This window comes from Lissotriton vulgaris, chromosome 1_1 (genome assembly GCF_964263255.1).
Source record: "Lissotriton vulgaris chromosome 1_1, aLisVul1.2, whole genome shotgun sequence".
In the NCBI taxonomy this organism is placed as follows: domain Eukaryota; kingdom Metazoa; phylum Chordata; class Amphibia; order Caudata; family Salamandridae; genus Lissotriton; species Lissotriton vulgaris.
Window position 1 is genome coordinate 1,068,172,083 of NC_141685.1, and position 18,118 is coordinate 1,068,190,200.

General features: G+C 45.4%; 1 protein-coding gene across 1 annotated transcript in view; it reads left to right on the forward strand.

Annotated features, from left to right (window-relative positions):
• C1QTNF6 (C1q and TNF related 6) overlaps positions 1-18,118 on the forward strand; it is a 91,139-nt gene that overhangs the window by 70,526 nt on the left and 2,495 nt on the right. The window lies entirely within an intron of this gene.

The window sequence follows — 18,118 nt, forward strand, 5'->3', positions numbered from 1 at the left end:
CATGCCTTTACGTGGCGGCATCGCTGACACGGAAAGGCATCTAACTAAGCCCAAGGTAATATGGCTGGCGGTGTCTAATAGACACTGCCACCATATTAAACCTTTTCTGTTCCGGCCGCAAGGCGACCCGGGCGGAAAAGCGGCGGACGGTCTTTCCGTCCGCTGCGGTCCCCCCTGTCATTCTAATATGGCGGGGGCCTTTTATGTGAGGATGGCGGGTATATTGCCCCCGCCAGGCCGGCGGTGGCTACCGCCAGCCTGGCGGGGGCAATCCGCCCGCCATCCTAATGGGCCCCTAAATTTATGATTTTAATCCCCCTAAACAGACCCGTCCAAATCCACTCTTGAATGGTACGGCTCTGGAACGAGTCAAGACTTATGTGTACCTAGGGATTACCTTAACTGAAAATCTCGATTGGGGTTATCAGACAGCAAAGGCGGCCCTTAGGTTATCCCAAGTGGCAGGTGGAATTGGCAAAGTGCACAGAATCTCAGCTATTAAGCCAGCAGCCCGGTCATAGAAATTTTTAGACTTCAGGCCTGAACAGCATCTATGTACGGGGCAGAACTATGGGGACATCTACAAATATCAAGCCTCATGAAGGTGGAACATACCTTCATGAGGAACTTATTGGGCTTGCCAGTTTGTACACCGCTTATCCCCTTACGGATGGATCTGGGGTTAGACCCTATAGAGGAGAGCTCTGCTGTACTGGAAGAGCCTGAATTGGTTTCCTACAAAGAAGAATTTATAGAGGTGTGGTCTTCCTTAAAAACAAAGAATATTCCGTGGCTCTTACATATTAGGTTAATTAGTAACAGGATCGGTTTACCGGAGCTGTGGGATAATCCCGAAGAAAGTTGCCCAGGGATTTCTAAGGCAGAGATCTTGAGTCATTTTAGGCACCACAATCAATTATCTCGACAGAGATGTACCACAGTGGGAAGACTGGCGATAGAGTTCCTCCAGGTTGAAACTGAATCCAAAAAGGAGGATTTCCTAGATGTAATCTATCCCCCACTTGCGAGGAAACTATACATGCAGCTTAGGATCGGTAGTCTCCCACTTAGGGAATTTACCTGTAAATGGGCTAATATAGAGAATACTGTGTGCCCGGCATGCAATTACAAGTGTGAGGATGTGTCCCATGTCCTGTTTTTCTGCCCTGCCTATCAGACAATAAGGAAATGTTGGCTGATTCCAGTTTGTAGAAATCTAGGCTTCAGGTAGTGTGAGCAAGCTGGTAGGGTCCTACGATATGATACCCATCCCCCAATTGTCTTTGCTGTTTCACGGTTCCTAATTGGTATGTGGCGCAGACGGAACACATTTTTATAATAATCATGATTATTCTATATTCTATTTGGTATACTTGATAACTACTAATGTTTAATCTATTTTTAGCCTCAAATTTTATTGGATATCTTATTTATTGTCTTATTCTTCTGAGCTTGTATGTATGTATTTTATCTGGACTTTTATGGTCCAACGTGGCCGAAATAAAGTTATCAACAACAGCTACGAAGCAGTATTTTTATATGTTAGACAATCTTTCTGCTTTGTCAGCAGACCCCATACTTAGCCTATAGATGGTAGATCTAGATCATAGATACTGTTTCGCTCTTATCCCTGGAAAAAGGCCTACGGTCAGGTCAAATCAAAATAACAACGGGCATTGTTGTTCGACCTTGCACATAATGATCAGTCAAAATCCCAGGAACATGCAGAGAGTGAACACAGCTATGAGCTCTCATGTGAAAGCACCCATATAAAATATTGAAAAATAGAGACGTGTAGTAACATGCGCAAAGCAGGAGGCAGGCTGCAACGTGCTCTTGCTAACTTAGTGAAGATGACAATGTCCAAATGGGCCACGTGACACCCTATCCTTGGCCAGATCGTTAGCCTATGCTAAGACAGAAATCAGAGATAAGCAGAAGCAAAGCGTCTAAGTGGTATTCCAATGAAGATATTCATGAAGCCAAAAAAAAACATTTGATTGCAAGGTTTGATTTGTCCACAATTTTTGTTTTCAATCGGGTATTCAAAAAGCCATCCATTCATAGTTAATCTTCGGAAATAGAAATGTTGCGGGAAAAGCAGAATGCTATGAACTCCAGAACATTGTCAGTTCCTTCCATAATGAAAAGGACTGCCATCCAGTTGAGTACATTGAACGAGCATATATGCTCCTCATATCCAGAGGCTGTTAGGAGCATCTCAGGGCAACCCGTATTAAGTTCGATGAAACTCCAATAAATGAGGTGCTGTGCATGAGCACAGGTACTCAAGTCTGCTGTTGGTCCATGTAGAGGTTCGCAAAGCAGAAGCCTACCCATGGAACATTCTTGGTCATGGGCCTTCAACAGACCCAATAACAGATCGTAATCCAGGGCAGCGTTTGTGGTATTGGAGAGGCAGACATCCAGGGCCCACTAAAAAAGGGCAATGGAACACAAATTGCACCCAGGTGAAGTAGGCATAATGGAAATTCAGCCAATAGTCGATGCCAAAAGCCTTCACTGGCAGGGAACCAAAATGATGCCGCATTCGATCACAGTACAGTTGCAAATGGACCGGGTTTGGCAGCTTCAAAGATCGAGCATCCATTGCGAAGCAATAATAGAACAAGCATGCCGCAAATCAACAGGAGCACCAGGGAAACCCTCTGAAATGGCTAGAAAATTTATAATGGATAAAGGCAGGTATTACTCCAAAAATAGTCTGAAAGGAAGAAGCAAGGCCGGATCCCACGAGTTTAAAAAAGTGGGCAATGCCTTCTGTATCAGGCACATTAAATATTTGGTGTATTAACTCTCCGAAATGGAGTGGGAGATTCGTGTTTAGCAGCGAGTGTATCTCACTTGCGGTTCTCGTCACCTGCAATTCAAAGGTCTCTCGAGCTGATGTGAGAGCCATTTCTTGTTGAAACAATAGCGCTTTGAATCTGCTTAGTTTATTGAAATCTGTTTTCAAAGTTGGAATGGAAGGCCAAAGCAAACTATCTACAATCCCATGCAGGGTGGAAACAGGCCATTGCTGCAACATGTAACATGTGGGGAAACTGTTACTTTTTTTCAGGATGCCTACCCGTAAGCCGCAGCAGTCATGGTTATTTATAATAAGATAACTGCCATTAGTAAGCAAAGTTAGTGCGGGAATAATAGCTGGGACAGGGGTACCTTTTAAGAAACAAGCAAGATTAGGAGCCGAAACGTTGCAGGCTCCTTGAAGCTTAAACTGTTTACATACTAGGGAATGTCCTACTGTTGAATCACAATCCTCCCCTGTTAGGAAAACTTCCTTATTTGTGCAGTGACATCTGTAGGTGAAAGGTAATGACCATAATTCATGAATATAAGTACTGCAGAGGGGCTCAAATCTACCAACTGGATAATGTTTCTTTCAAGCAGTGAACTGCAAAAGTTTAATAGGTAATGAAATAACCACATGTATTAACCACACAGCTGAATCAGTCTCCGCCACAGAAAATGGTAATTGTTCTAATTGTTTAATAAGTAACAATGTGTATGTTGTATCTTTCATGGACATTAGTTTCTGTTTATCAGTCAATTAAATGGCAAAAACAGTGCAGAAGCATTCAGATAATCCCATGGCACTTTTCCACCCTTGAGTGTTTGCAAGGACCAAGCAAACTGCATAACAGAACGTAACTGATTTTGACCATGATACAAAACAGACACTTCATGTTGAACAATGTCAATGACGGATGATACAATATTATCCAAAGTATATATGCAGGAAGACAGTGTATTAATGCTGATATATTTCTAGAACTTTTTCTAAATTAGCTTGGTCAATTTGGCGCATCTGCAATAGTTTTCAAAATTCATTATATGCCGAATAAATAAAACATTTTGTTATAGGGGTTTTAGGACCTAAAAGGAAATCTGCAAGATTAATGTCACCTGGCAAAAGAGAAAGGTGTTGTTTTACAGACAACAGTGTGGAATGTTTCAACCATTGCTGACACAATTTACCCAGTGAATATGTGGTAACTGCATGGGAATGTGTTGAGGTTCCGTGACAATCGTAAGTGGTGTTTTCGACTCGCACGAATATGGTCGAGTCTGGTATCTATGAACCGCAAATGACGAGTTTAGTAAGTGTGCGCAGTTTCGCTGTGCTAACTTAAACCGTTCGTTTGTTATGTGGGTTTTTCATCTGTACCCACGGGTTCCATCTTAGATACGGCATCCATTTTGTCTCTTGCCCTCAAGTAGCCAGCGAACGGACGTTGTCCGCTTCGCGACCCTGGGACTCCCAAGATATTTGCGGAAGACACATGTTCTTTGTAAGTGTCTTTATGACGAGGGGGATGCTACTGTAAAGCAGATGGCGCCGCTCGAGGCTCATCTTGCCGCACGGACTTATTGTCTCAGCCGTGCATCTCATTAGGCACGTCCCTTTGATGCCTGTATCTCGTGTTTCCCGATACCTCCCCTTTTACACCCTTTCCGATCTCCCCACTGTCTCCGTCTTCCTCTACACCTGTTCTTGTTCCTATTTCGATCTGTTTTACTGCCGATTGGAATTTGCTAATGGTGGGAAGATGGGTTTTTACAGTTGGGAACCGCCAAATGTTTCCGCACTTATGTTCCGGACCTCATGTGTTTCAAAGTGACCAAAGCGACCCCTCTGGGGGATAATGGTGAGAACCGGGTTGTAAACCTTTGTGTACCATGTTGTCTTATGGGTAAAAACTGTATAAAAGGAGCGATCCACAGAACCAATTTGAAGCAGTCTCCCCAAGTTGCACGTGGTGTACTTGTCGTGACTTCTGTGTTCCCTGCAGCAAATAAACCTTGAATCTTTGACGTCGAAGGAAGTGTCCCGTGTCTCTGTGATTCGTACGCCGGAGCAGGTTACCCACGAAGGTTTCAGGTGTTGTGCCCTGGCACCGCTGGGTCTTAAAGAACCCAGTCCTTCAGTGTGAAACGTGGATCAGGTCTACTTTGCATAAACCCTTTCGTCATATTCAGAAAAAACAACTGACATGCATTGGAGCTCATTGGCCGCAGTAACCATCCCAAGGGATCAAAAATGGAAGAGTTGAGGGTGTCACTTTGAAACATGACAGCTCTGTCCTCAATTGTGTAGTTTTTATGCGTTTGCTGTGCGTCATAAGCAGCTAATAATGGAATAGAGGGGGTATTTAGATATTTGGCCATTGCTAAACCCAAACAAGTAGTAAATAGTACCGTCTCATTTAAAAATAAAATCTGGGACGGTATCTGACATGCATGATGCAATGATTCAGTGCCCTGCACTTGCCAATCTTGAGTACCCCAAATGGATTTTACATCAATGGTGTCTTTCCAGTGCTCATAACCCTTCACAGACAAATCATTCCTTAAGAACATGGAGTATACTAATTTAGAGTGTGTCAACATAAATTTAGTGCGGAACAATACATTTAATTTATAAAAGTAGGACTGAGGGCCCGAAAGATTATAACCAGAGCAATACATAAATTTACTCTGTTGGGTCTTTGAAGTCCCCTGTAAAGGTGTTGGGTAATGCACCCACTGGGTATAATTAAAAAACGGTCTCTGAGTGTTGGACTTGTGTAAAAAATTATGGCCATAATGTTGGTAACAGAGTAACTCAGCACAATTTGCAGAATTCAAATACAAGTGTTAAGTGTCAAATGCAGTGTAATATTTCAAATTGGAGAACAAAGAATGAACAGCATGAACATTCCCGTCATCAGAATGTATGTCCAGCAATACCACATCTCCTAAGGAAACGCAGAAAAGTATGGATTGTTTAAAATTTCGGTTGGGCCATGGATATCATATGATACTTTATCCCAAACAATGCCATCAGCAATAGAGAACAATGATATATTGACAAGGGCTTGATCTCTTTTCTTTTTATGTGATGATGTATGAGGGGCCAAAACTCCATCAACCAAGTTCACAGCAGATCGTTCAGGTAGATAATGGCCATTAATGAGTAGGAAAAATACAGTCACAAACCCAATCCACATGAAGAGGAATATCATCGTAAGTACCAGCCAGATATATGTCCAGGGCGGGACCAGGTAAGTCTTTTTGAAACAGGAGATGAAAAGACAGGTATGTGTAGGGGTCTCTGCAACAGATGATGATGAGGAAGATGATGCACAAGAAAAGCTATTACGGTCCATATAATAACCACTGGACCCCAGCTGAAAGAACAGAGGTTGTGCTGCCTTGGATGGTGCAGGTATGGTACTCTCAGGAATTACCTCAACTGGAGGCAAAGCATACTCAATATCCGCAGTTGTGGATGTAGAAGGAAAAACGGGTAACAAACGGGTAACAAATCAATTGAAGTTTCCATCTCCCCCTCCATTAGTTAGGGAGTAGTCGAAGAAACAGAAGCCATCGGATTCAGTGAAAAATCCAGACGTGGAATGCTAGGAGGCATACTATTCAGTATCGGCCTTGTAAACAAAGGACTCTGACTGGTGCACGGTATGAGGGATCAAATTATTTTTTGTTCTCCACTTTTTCATGGACCAGGTCTTCAACTTTCGGAAGCCAGCCAGAAACCAGAATCAGCACCGCCAGACCCGTGGAAGAGGGCACATGTGTTTTTGCTTGTGCATCACAAGCTTTTTGTAGAGCCTGTAACATACCATAATGGTCATCTAGGTCTGGCATACAGATTTTAATGCCAAAGAGCCTTTTGTTTGGGGTCCGCCCACCCAGAGATCTTCTAGGGAGATTATTTAGTGCACATTGGACTCCATACAGATGTGTCAGCCAAGCCCTGCCAGTACCTAAGACTCTAGCTGTCAAAGATTGCTTTATGTCATGATTCATCCGCTCCACAATATAATTGCCCTCAGGCCTATATGGAGATGGAAATTTAACCTGCACCTCCAGAGACCTCATCGCATCCCGGTAAGCCTTAGAGGCAAACGCAGGTCCTTGGTCAGAATGGAAGGTGCCACAGCCAAATGTCCCGACAAAGACAAGCAAATTCATCGGATTTATTCCGGACAAACAAGTGTCCTGAGAGTTACTGTTTAATTCAGTAGTTCGAGAGGCCAGCCTAGACCCACGTTTAACTAGTTGGCAATAGCAGAAGAACAAGTTGTCATTGAAGGATTGTACACAGTAAAATTTATTGCACACGACAAGTGTAGGAACCTCGGGTCAGTAAACTCAAGAGCTAAAACCAAAGCACATAATTTGTGCAATTTCCAAGAGTCTGTTGTGCACCACAGAGGATTTAAAATCGTCATCAACAATCTTCTCTGCCACAGTTGCGCAGGCTGCCGAATAAGCATGTTTAGAACCAATGGCTGGCTGTGCAGATCCATCAGCGTAAATAATACATTTGTACTGATCAAGTGGGTACAATGAAAAGGAGGAGGGTGACCATGTTCATATTGCAAAAACACTTGTGTCTGCAAGGATCAAAGATAACATTGATATCAGCCGATGTCAATGAACTAGCCCATCGTATCCAATGGGGATGTAAGGTTTTGGAATTGGGGACGCTAGCTTTTGTAACTGCTTCTAAAGCAGGTAATGGCGAGATCATAAAAATGCGTTTACTCTGAGCCAGAGAGCGCTCCTTAAGAATTGCCATCTGCAAAGAGGTCAAGATTTTATCAGTAGATTTTTTGCTTTTGTTTCACTGGTTTACGACTTTCTCTGGCTGTGGGCCTGCCAATCAGACCCACAGCCTGGCTGTTCTCTTTCTAAATTACGATATGTACCCTAGGTGCATTTACCAATTGGTGCTGGGCCACCTTATCAGACCCTGTAACTCAGGGCATAGGTGTACCCAGGGCCGCCAGGGGCTGCAGCATGTATTATGCCACCCCTGGCTGGCCTCCTAAATTTGACACAACTGGCTGCATGACAGCTGGGGCGAAGTCGTGTAATCACCCTTTGCTTTGGATATAGTAGCCTATATCTAACCATACAATGGACACCCGAGGTCCTATCAGTAGCTCCTATGGCAGGCCTTGACAATCCTGAAGGCAGAGTGCATGGGCTCGTGTGAACTGTGTTCTGGCCCGAGCCGAGCCGGTTGCAGCTTGCGGTGAAAAGACCCAATGGCTGTTCCATGATAACGCGTACCACATCGGTAACTTCGGTGTCGCGTTATCAAGACATGTCGAGTAAGGTGTCATACGAATCGGGGTGCTGCCCTCTCACCAACCCTGGCGACGAGGTTAGCATTCCGCCCTTCTAGAGGGACACGACATGTACGTAACTGTGAACCCCGGTTAAAGTTAACGAAAGCCTCAGCTCCACAAAATGGAGGCTGCCACCACAGACACGAGTCTGACCTCCTGCTGCTGGGAGTCCTTCCAGCGAGGAGCACTTGGACAAAGGGTTTCCTGTCGAGGGCGGTGTTCGCACCGTCCCAGACAGGGTTTGTGTATTCTGGGTAGGTAGGGCTTTTGCGAGAAGGTGACTGCGGAGTGGCACCCCGGTGCTCACTACGCATCTGCCGGTTAGAACCAGTTCCAGGGGCGACAGCCCTGGCCTGGGGAAAGTCCGGCAGGGGAGAGGGGTGTAACTACCCCCCTTCCTGGTCCCACCCTTAGGGCAGGACCTAGTCATGTACCCACCCCTTTCTTTAGAATAAAGGCCGGAGCGGGGACCCTTCCAAATTAGATCATCTTTGAATCAAGAATACTTTCTACGAAAGGACTTCAAGACTCTTCTCAAGATTTCTCCCTTGTGGCTAAGGAGTAGTCACCCTGCATCAGCGGGAACCATCTAAGAACTCTGCGGTTTGCTGTAAGTCCTTCCTCAAGGAATCCGACGGCCCAGCTCGACGAGAACCGGCTTCCCTGGCACCTCTGACCTCTACCCACGTCATCAGCTCAGCTGTGATCTGTGGGTGCGACGAGACCTCGAGGGACCGGCCATCATCAGAACCTGCACGCTCTTAAAACCAGCACGACCATCGAGGTAACTCTCTGGTGAGTGCTCTGGGGTCCGAGAAGCCCCGGCCCTGAGCCGCTCCAGCACCGAAGTGCAGTCTCCCAGCATCTCCACGATCTGCGTGGGGCCCTTCTGCTCGCTGCTCAGCACGTTGTCTGGTCACTAGCCGCTGGCTTGTGCCCTTCTGTGACGACATCCGAGAATCATCACTGCTGGTCTGGTTGCTCCAGACTGGCCCTTGCTTCCATCTTTGCGAGAAGCACCCCGGACCCTCCTGGTCCACTCAAGACGCCATCTTAGGCCCACCACGTGGCCCTGAGACCTGCCAAGGCTTGTTGCCCCATCCTGGGCCCAGCGACGCAGACAGCATCATCCTTCGTGGGACAGCTCGCACCTCCGCCGTGGTCGCCGACAACGCCTCCTGGTCCGTGAGACTGCTGAGCCTAGCGTCGCCCACTCACCTGGTCGAGGTGACGGCCAACCGGTGACTTCCTGGTACACTCTGACTACTGGCTAGTAGTACGAACTGGGTCCCCTCTGCTTTCAGGTTTCTTCAACCTCCGATCCAGGCTTGGATCTCTACGAACTATTCAGCACTGGTCGCCGGCCAGCAACTCCTTTTCTTCCGGCTCCTGGCTCGTCAGCGAAGACCCCGACGCCTGTAAGACTTGTGCAGCCGCAGCCCTCGTGGCTAGGTAACTCGGCATTTCGGTGCCTGCATAGCCTCCTTACTCTAGGGTCCCGAGTCCCTCGCTTCCGACTTGCCTTATCGGGTCCGCCCGAAACCTTAACCTTCCCGTGTCCTCGGACACTTGTTTTTAAACTGTGCACTTGAAGTATTTGCTAAAGAAATTTGGTTTGTGCTTAGTACCCTGTCCTCATAAAGAGTACAGGGCTGTTGTGATTCTTAATAAATATACTGTTTATTTTCATAACACTTGTGTGGTGTCCTTTCACTGGGTGTTCAAGGGGTACATGTGTGGTAAACAGCTGGCTTAACACGCCCTCTCGAGTCTTTAGCCTTAGACTGCTCGTATCCACGCTACTAGGATAGCTGGTCTATAGGTTGACTTACAACCAAACACCATAAGGGTCGTTGGTACGATACATAGCGGTCGCTAGAATAGCGAACGTTGCATATCGGGCCAACTTCTCACACCTCGGGTCAGTAAACTCAAGAGCTAAAACCAAAGCACATAATTTGTGCAATTTCCAAGAGTCTGTTGTGCACCACAGAGGATTTAAAATCGTCATCAACAATCTTCTCTGCCACAGTTGCGCAGGCTGCCGAATAAGCATGTTTAGAACCAATGGCTGGCTGTGCAGATCCATCAGCGTAAATAATACATTTGTACTGATCAAGTGGGTACAATGAAAAGGAGGAGGGTGACCATGTTCATATTGCAAAAACACTTGTGTCTGCAAGGATCAAAGATAACATTGATATCAGCCGATGTCAATGAACTAGCCCATCGTATCCAATGGGGATGTAAGGTTTTGGAATTGGGGACGCTAGCTTTTGTAACTGCTTCTAAAGCAGGTAATGGCGAGATCATAAAAATGCGTTTACTCTGAGCCAGAGAGCGCTCCTTAAGAATTGCCATCTGCAAAGAGGTCAAGATTTTATCAGTAGAGGAGAAACGCATCTCTGCAGGAGTATACAAATGCCATTTAGAAGCAACGGGGACCGTGTCCCCTTCATTGAATGTCAAGTAAGGAAAACCTAATGCTCCTGGTACAATCCTTATGGCCAAATTTGTAGAATTGTCTTGTGTTAACAAGAAGTTGGTCGCAAGCAGATCAGACTGCAGAGACCGAAGAATCGCAGTATGTTTGGGAAGCAAAATGGAAGCGGAAAAAGAAGATTGTATCAATGAGTAAAGAGATTTTATATGCTGGGCATAATCAGGAATGTATGTCCTCCTGAAATTCAAAAAAACGAAAACAAACCAGGGTTATTCTTATATCCCATAGGAAATCTCGCATATCGGCGCTGATTGCCCAGCACAATGAATCGCGGCTCTCGGGAGCCAAAGAATGACTGAAAAATCCATTGGAAATAACCAATGTGGTTTTGTATTTATTCCGAGGAATGTTATTCACTAACACAGAGCTATGTGTGTGCTGAACCGCAAAGGTGCGAACATGACTGTTGAAATGTCTGTAGTCTAAAACTATACAATATGAACCATCCGGTTTCAATATCAAAAAAAGTGGGTTATTCATTGATGAAACACAGGGTTCAATTACACCCTGATATCCCAATTGGATCAAGATTTCACTTACGGATGCCTTACCGTCTCGTTTCATTTGATACTGTGGTTGGAGCTGAGGTGTTGAACGCAAAGGATTCACATGAACTGGGGAGCCCTCATCCCAACCTGCCTGATGCGATATTACGCTGGGGCTAAGGACAATGCCCATTTTGAGGCATAAGCCTTTTATCATCATCAGGAACACATTGCTAAAATCTAGGAAGTATAACATCTTCCCCTCTAGAGGAAGCTAGGACAAAAGGGGGAGGCCAAACCACCTGCGCCAATAAAATATCATAAGAAGAAGTGAAGTTTTCCCAAAACACTGCTTTAATTGTTCGTTTAATATCACCTTCAATTCTTGAGAGTTACTTCTTAAAGTCTATCTGGAGGAGCAACCCGAGTATCAGCTGTTTCCACAGTAATAAAAGTGTCAGTTGCTTTCACCTCCAGATGCTGGTGGAGTGTCTGCCACACTATGGTATCCTCCACCGCGCTGTCCAGGAGGGTCTCAGCCCAACTCCTGTCAAGGAGCAGGGTTCTCACCGTATGATGCATACTTTGCAATCAATGCAGCAATTTTTTTCTTCTGAAATGGGGCACGATATTGAGGTGGTTCCCCCCGCTTGACTTTACATCAAACTGGCGCTACGGGTCGCGTATTTCTTGCGCAGACTTACCTTCTCTGCGATCCTGACGTCCCCCTCCGCCAAACTGTTGATTCGACGATTCCTGAAAGGAACTAGGAGAACGAGGAGAACGACGATCAGGAACCTGAAACCTCTTGGGCGACTTAATTTTAGATCGGTCGCGCAAATCATATCCAGGCTTCTGTTGTTGCTGCCACAGATTTGTATTCCAAACCTTTTTAGGAAAGACTGGACGACCCTCCTTTTCAGGAGGGGGATTATTCTGTACCTGAGTAAAAAGTCCTACTCCCAAACGATTGCGTCCTAATGAGGTATACACCTGCCACTGCCGATCAACGTCCGCCACAGCCGATTGGCGTTGGCGCACTTGTAAGCAAACTGCCTCTTTGTGGACCAAAATCATACTGACGACAATCGAGAATATGCCCACTAATCTCATTCCCAATTCCAGGGCTGGACCAACCTGTGTTTCTTTCTTTAACCACTCTTTTCGTATTCCAATCTCCAATTTTTTTCTCCTAGGGATGGATTCAATGATATTTAATAGACCTGTCCATGGTTTATTTACCCAACTTAGATATTAATGCTGCAGTGGGGACGTGTTCATTTTTTCTTTGTTTGAAGTATAAATATGCAAGGAGCCTTTATTATTTAGCTCACTGTATCATAGGTATCACGTTCGATATCCATCCTCGTGATCTTCAATTTTCACAGAAAGATCCTCTCTCGTGATTCAGGGTTTTCAAATTCAGATTTTCAGAAATAATTGAGATTAGAATATGAAAAGAGTGATTAAAGAAAGAAATGAAAACAAAAAAACTTTTCCCTACCCCCACAGGACAAGTTAACTATTTTCGGCATTTGGACTCATCAAATCGAAAATATTGAGAGGCTATTCACAAAGGTACATTTACATGCAAGTAAATACACACATTTAAATTTACTTCTTCACCTCTGAGTAACTTTAAAACTTTTGGCTATTCATCATTTGCAAGCGTAAAGTTACTCAAAAGTGAAGACTTACATGTCCCCACCCCTTGAAGCAGGGTGTGGAGTCAGTAAAAACATCATATACGACCTAACGTTACTATTGGTAGTGACTTTACTACCGTATTTGACCTTCCACACACTTGGCAGACACCTCCACAATCAGAGTGGGGAACTCCCTATGGGAAATTATAGGCACATCTTGAAAAGTTAAAGCTAGAAAAAATGAAATCTTTTCAAGTTAAACATTAATGTGAATTAATTTTATATATGTATTTTAAATGTATGCAATCTTGGCATTTGAACTGATTTAAGAGGTTGATGTTTTACCAATCTCTATCTGCAAAGCATACCATTAGAGAATTACTATGAAAAAAAATCTATTTATTTTAAATGTGGATTATGCTACCACACTATTATATAACTAAACTTCAAATTAAAAATGTAATTAATGTAAGTATATACATTTTTTTAAATGGGAGATTTATTTAAAAATACCCATCTTAAGTGAAATTTATATATTTATTTATTATGTATTAGAAGTTGTTGTAACTTATGTGTAACGTTAATTTAATTTAAATATTTATAAAAAAATGAAATTTACATTTATTTTTAAATTGAAAAAAATCATTACAATATTTAAACATAACATTTATTTATAATTTATATATTTTTTTTTTAACATTGAAATACATATATATATATATATATATATTTAAAGTTTGTACACATTCATTGATTTTAACATTATTTCATGTGAAGTTTTATTTTAAGTCCCTGCCGCCATTATTTTCTATGGGAGCATGTTTTAGGACCTTTGAGTGACAATGGGTGGTACTATCAATCCATCAGGGTTGGTAAAGCACAACTACTCACCCGTGAGGGTCTCAAGGCGCTGGAGGTTGGGGGGCGGCTCTCTTGAGTGCTGGTGTCACCTGAAAAGCCAGTTCTTGAGGTCCTTCCTGAACTGGGGCAATGTGGGAGATAGCTGGAGGTGTAGGGGGAGGGTGTTCCAGGCTTTGGCAGTGAGGTAGGAGAAGGACTTTCCTCCTGTTGTAATCTTGCTGATACGTGGGGCGGTGTCCAGTGAGAGCTGGGCTGATCAGAGGTGTCATTTGGGTGCGTGGAAGAAGAGGCGGCTGCTCAGATATGCATGTCTGGTGTTGGGAAGGGCCTTGTATGTGCAGGTGAGGAGTTTGAATGTTATTCTTTTTTTGAATGGAAGACAGTGGAGATCGTGGAGGTGTTGAGTGATGTGGCTTCGACGGGGGATGTCAAGGATAAGTCTGGCTGCAGCTTTCCGGACAGCCTGGAGTTTGTGAAGGAGTGTCTTATTGATTCGGCGTAGAGAGCAGTGCCGTAGGCCAGTCTGCTGCTGATAAGCGTGTGTGTGGCAGTTTTTCTGGATTCTGTTGGGATCCATCTGAAGGTCTTTCAGAGCATGCAGAGGGTGTTAAAGCAGGTCGAGGAGACAGCATTGATCTGGAGGTTCATTGTGAGCGATGAGTCTAGTATGATGCTGAGGTTTTGTTTGTGGTCTGTCTGGTGAGGGATTTCTGCGGACGGAGAGCCAACAGGAGACGTTCTATGCAGAGGGGGTGGAGCCAAGGATGAGGACTTCTATCTTTTCTGAGTTGAGTTTCAGGTAGCTGTTCTTCATCCAGGTTGCAACAGCTTTCATCCCCTCTAGTAAGTTGTGTCTGGTGATGTTAGGTTTGTTGGTGAGGGAGAGGATCAGCTGGGTGTCGTCAGTGGATGAGACAATGTTGAGCCAGTGGTTTCTGACGATGGTTGCGAGGGGAGCCATGTAAACGTTGAAGAGGGTGGGGCTGAGGAAGGAGCCCTGGGGCACTCCACAGTTGGTCTCTGTTGGTTCCGAGAGGTGGGGAGGGAGTCTGATCTGCTGAATTCTGCCGGTGAGGAAGGAGCGGATCCAGTTGAGGGCCTTGCTGCGGATGCCGGGGTCATGGAGTCTGGTGGCTAGGGTGCAGTGGGAGATGATGTTGAATGCTTCAGAGAGGTCCAGGAAGATGGGGGCTGGCTGTTCGCCCTGGTTAAGAAGGGAGTGGATTTAATCGATGGCGGTGGGTAGGGTGGGCTCAATGGTGTGATTGCTTCAGAATCTGGATTAGGGAAAAGCTCAGGACATTGCTAGCTTCTATCAAGATTGCTAGCTGGGTGTTGACGCCCTTTTTGATGATCTTGGCTTCAATGGGAAGCAGGGAGGTTGGCCAGAAGTTATTGAGGTCCATCGGGTCCACAGAGGGTTTCTTCAGAAGGGGGTAGACTTTGGCGTGTTTCCAGTCGTCGGGGAAGGTGGCAGTCTCGATGGGGCAGTTGATTGTCCGATGTAGTTCAGGTGCGATGACAGAGGCGGCTCTGTGAAAGATGTGGTGTGCACAGGGGTCTGAGTGTGCTCCAGAGTAGATGCTTTTCATTGTCTTCAAGGTGTTTTCTGCCATGAGAAGGATCCATATGAGCAGGGTCTATTGGTGGTGTCACATGGGGGGAGCTAGAGCAGTGAGGTTATCTTGGTTGTCAAAGTTGTCCTAGATCATCTTGATCTTTTGGTGGAAGAAGGTGCTGACTCAGTTGCAGAGGTCTTAGGAGGGTGGGATGCCTGTTGTTTCATTAAAGGATTTTGCGATTTCCTTGCTGATGAAAAGAGTTATTCGGTGTTGTGTGCTTTGGTGAGGATTCTGTATTGGAGGGATTTCTTCCTTGTGGATTTGATGAGTTGGTGGTGTGTGGTGGTGGATGCTTTGTAGGCGGCTCGTGTGTCTGGGATTTTGTGGTTCCTCCATGTCTTTTCGAGTTGTCTGCAGGAGCGTCTCGATTCGTGGATTGCAGGGGTGAGCCAGCTTGCTTTCTTGATGTGTCTTCCGATGGCTTTCTTGAGGGAGGTGAGTGTGTCATCGCAGTTTGTGATTCAGCAGCTGAGGTTGTGTGCTGCGGTGTTTGCGTCTGACGTAGTCGGTGGTGGGGTGCTGATGAGAGCGGAGGTGAACTGGTCTTCGATTACTTTGTTCCAGCTTCTGCATAGGAGACGGTGGGCATGCTTGTGTATGGAGGGTTTTTTGAAGGAGAAGTGGATGCAGTGATCTGTCCACAGGAGTTCTGTGGTGTGACTGTAGGAGGCTCTGTTTCCTCTGGTGAAGACAGGGGTCAGGTGTGTGACCCGCTGTGTGCTTGGGGGTGGTGGCGAGTTGTTTCAGTACCACGTTGGTGAGGTTCTCTAGTAAGGAGGCAGTGTTTGAGTCATCATGGTTATCAAGGTGGAAGTTTAGGTCTCTGAGTAGGATGTAGTCAGTGGATACGAGGGCGTGGGATGCGAGGAGGTCAGTGATGGTGTTGGTATAGGGAGCACGGGGCCGGGCGGCCTGTAGATGAGGGTTCCGCGGAAGGTTGTTTTGGGGTTGGTCTGGATCTGGAAGTGGAGGTGCTCCATGAGGGTCGTTGTGTCATCCAGGAGGGTGGACATGCAAAGGAAAATGAAGGAAAGAGTGAGGAGAGTGAGAAGTGAAAAAGTGAAAAGTGACAGAAGGGCAAAAGAAGAAACAAAAAAAGGAGGGCACACAAAGAAACAGGAAAAGAGAGGCAGAAGAGCAGAGAGAACTCTCTGGACCATCAGGGATGAGGAGCAGGCAGAAGCCTGAGGGTGGAGGAGGGCCTCGAACACCCTGCAAACAGAGAGCTCAGGAGGCAGCACTGAGTGGTGGAGCTGTGCAGGGGGAGAGCAGTCACACTGACCAGGTCAGTGGTCTGGCTCTTCTTGCCGTGCACCGGCCGTCATTAACTAGGAAGGGTGGGTCAGCTGGAAGGCAGCAAGGACACACTGGAGGGGGGCCGTGGGCGCAGCAGCAGCGGGGGAAAACAAAGGAAAGAGTGAGAAGAGTGAGTAGTGAAAAAGGGAAAAGTGGAAGAAGGGAAAAATGTAGGAAAGAGAAAAATAGACCACAAAAGAAAAGGTTAGGTCTCTGAGTAGGATGTAGTCAGTGGATACGAGGGCGTGGGATGCAAGGAGGTCAGTGATGGTGTTGGTAAAGGGAGCACGGGGCCGGGCGGCCTGTAGATGAGGGTTCCGCGGAAGGTTGTTTTGGGGTTGGTCTGGATCTGGAAGTGGAGGTGCTCCATGAGCGTTGTTGTGTCGTCCAGGAGGGTGGACATGCGACGCAAAATGAAGGAAAGAGTGGGAAGTGAAAAAGTGAAAAGTGACAGAAGGGTAAAATAAGAAAAGAAAAAAGGAGGGCACACAAAGAAACAGGAAAAGAGAGGCAAAAGAGCAGAGTGCTCTCCCACCGGACCACATGGGATGAGGCTCAGGCCGGAGCCTGCGGGTGGAGGAGGACCTCACACACCCTTCAAACAGAGAGCTCAGGGGGCAGCACTTAGCGGTGGGCCTTAGCAGATTCTTAACGCAGGAACAAATGATCTTTAGTTATATCTTGGAAAAGATAGGAATTGTAGTCCCTCCCTTCACATATGAGCTCCAGATATAGTCCAACTCTGTGCTAGAGTACTCTAATGACTGTTTTAGGTCCTTTAAGGCTGTAATAGCTATTGAAATGCTGTTTTTTAATAGCAATGGTCTTGCTCTTTTGTGGAAGGGTAAATGTCCTGCCCTAAATTCTTCCCTAGCCAACCCCTAACCTCTCCTTACTCAAAACCCTTCTCTTTAGCTGGAAGTATGCCCAATTTTCCCAGCCACTCAATCAATCTCTCCCATATTTACTACTAAAAGGTATGCCTATGTGTGTGGGCATCTCTGCAATCAGGGCAGAAAGGAGTGGCATAGGAGGAGACCTTCACACTTAGGTATGTTAACAGTATTTTGTAGTATGTTAGTAGTACCACTGTAAAAACAAACTACAAAATGCTGTTTGTGAATAGGCCCCCGAATTTCCACAACATCCACCTGAGAATATCCTTATCGAAAGTACTGATTATGTATACTTTTTATTGAAATGTGAAAAAATGTAGCAATACATATGTGGGATCGGATGTACTAGTCTTTGTAGTCAAATCACTTAAATACGTTACCTATTTGAACTGTTACTGTGCATAAACATTGCAAGTGGTGGTTCATAAATAAATCTATTTTGATCTTGATGAGCTAAACATGTGGCAGAGCAAAGGTAACCATAATGAGGAATGGAAGGAACAAATGTGCCTGCTGTTCCCTCTATCTGTGACGTCTTCCCCCATCCAAAGCCCTAGCCATTGAGTGGCACAAACGGGCATGCTTGAGCACCGGCCAACATTTAAGAACCTATGATGCAGCCCATCACACATTTGTTCTGTTCT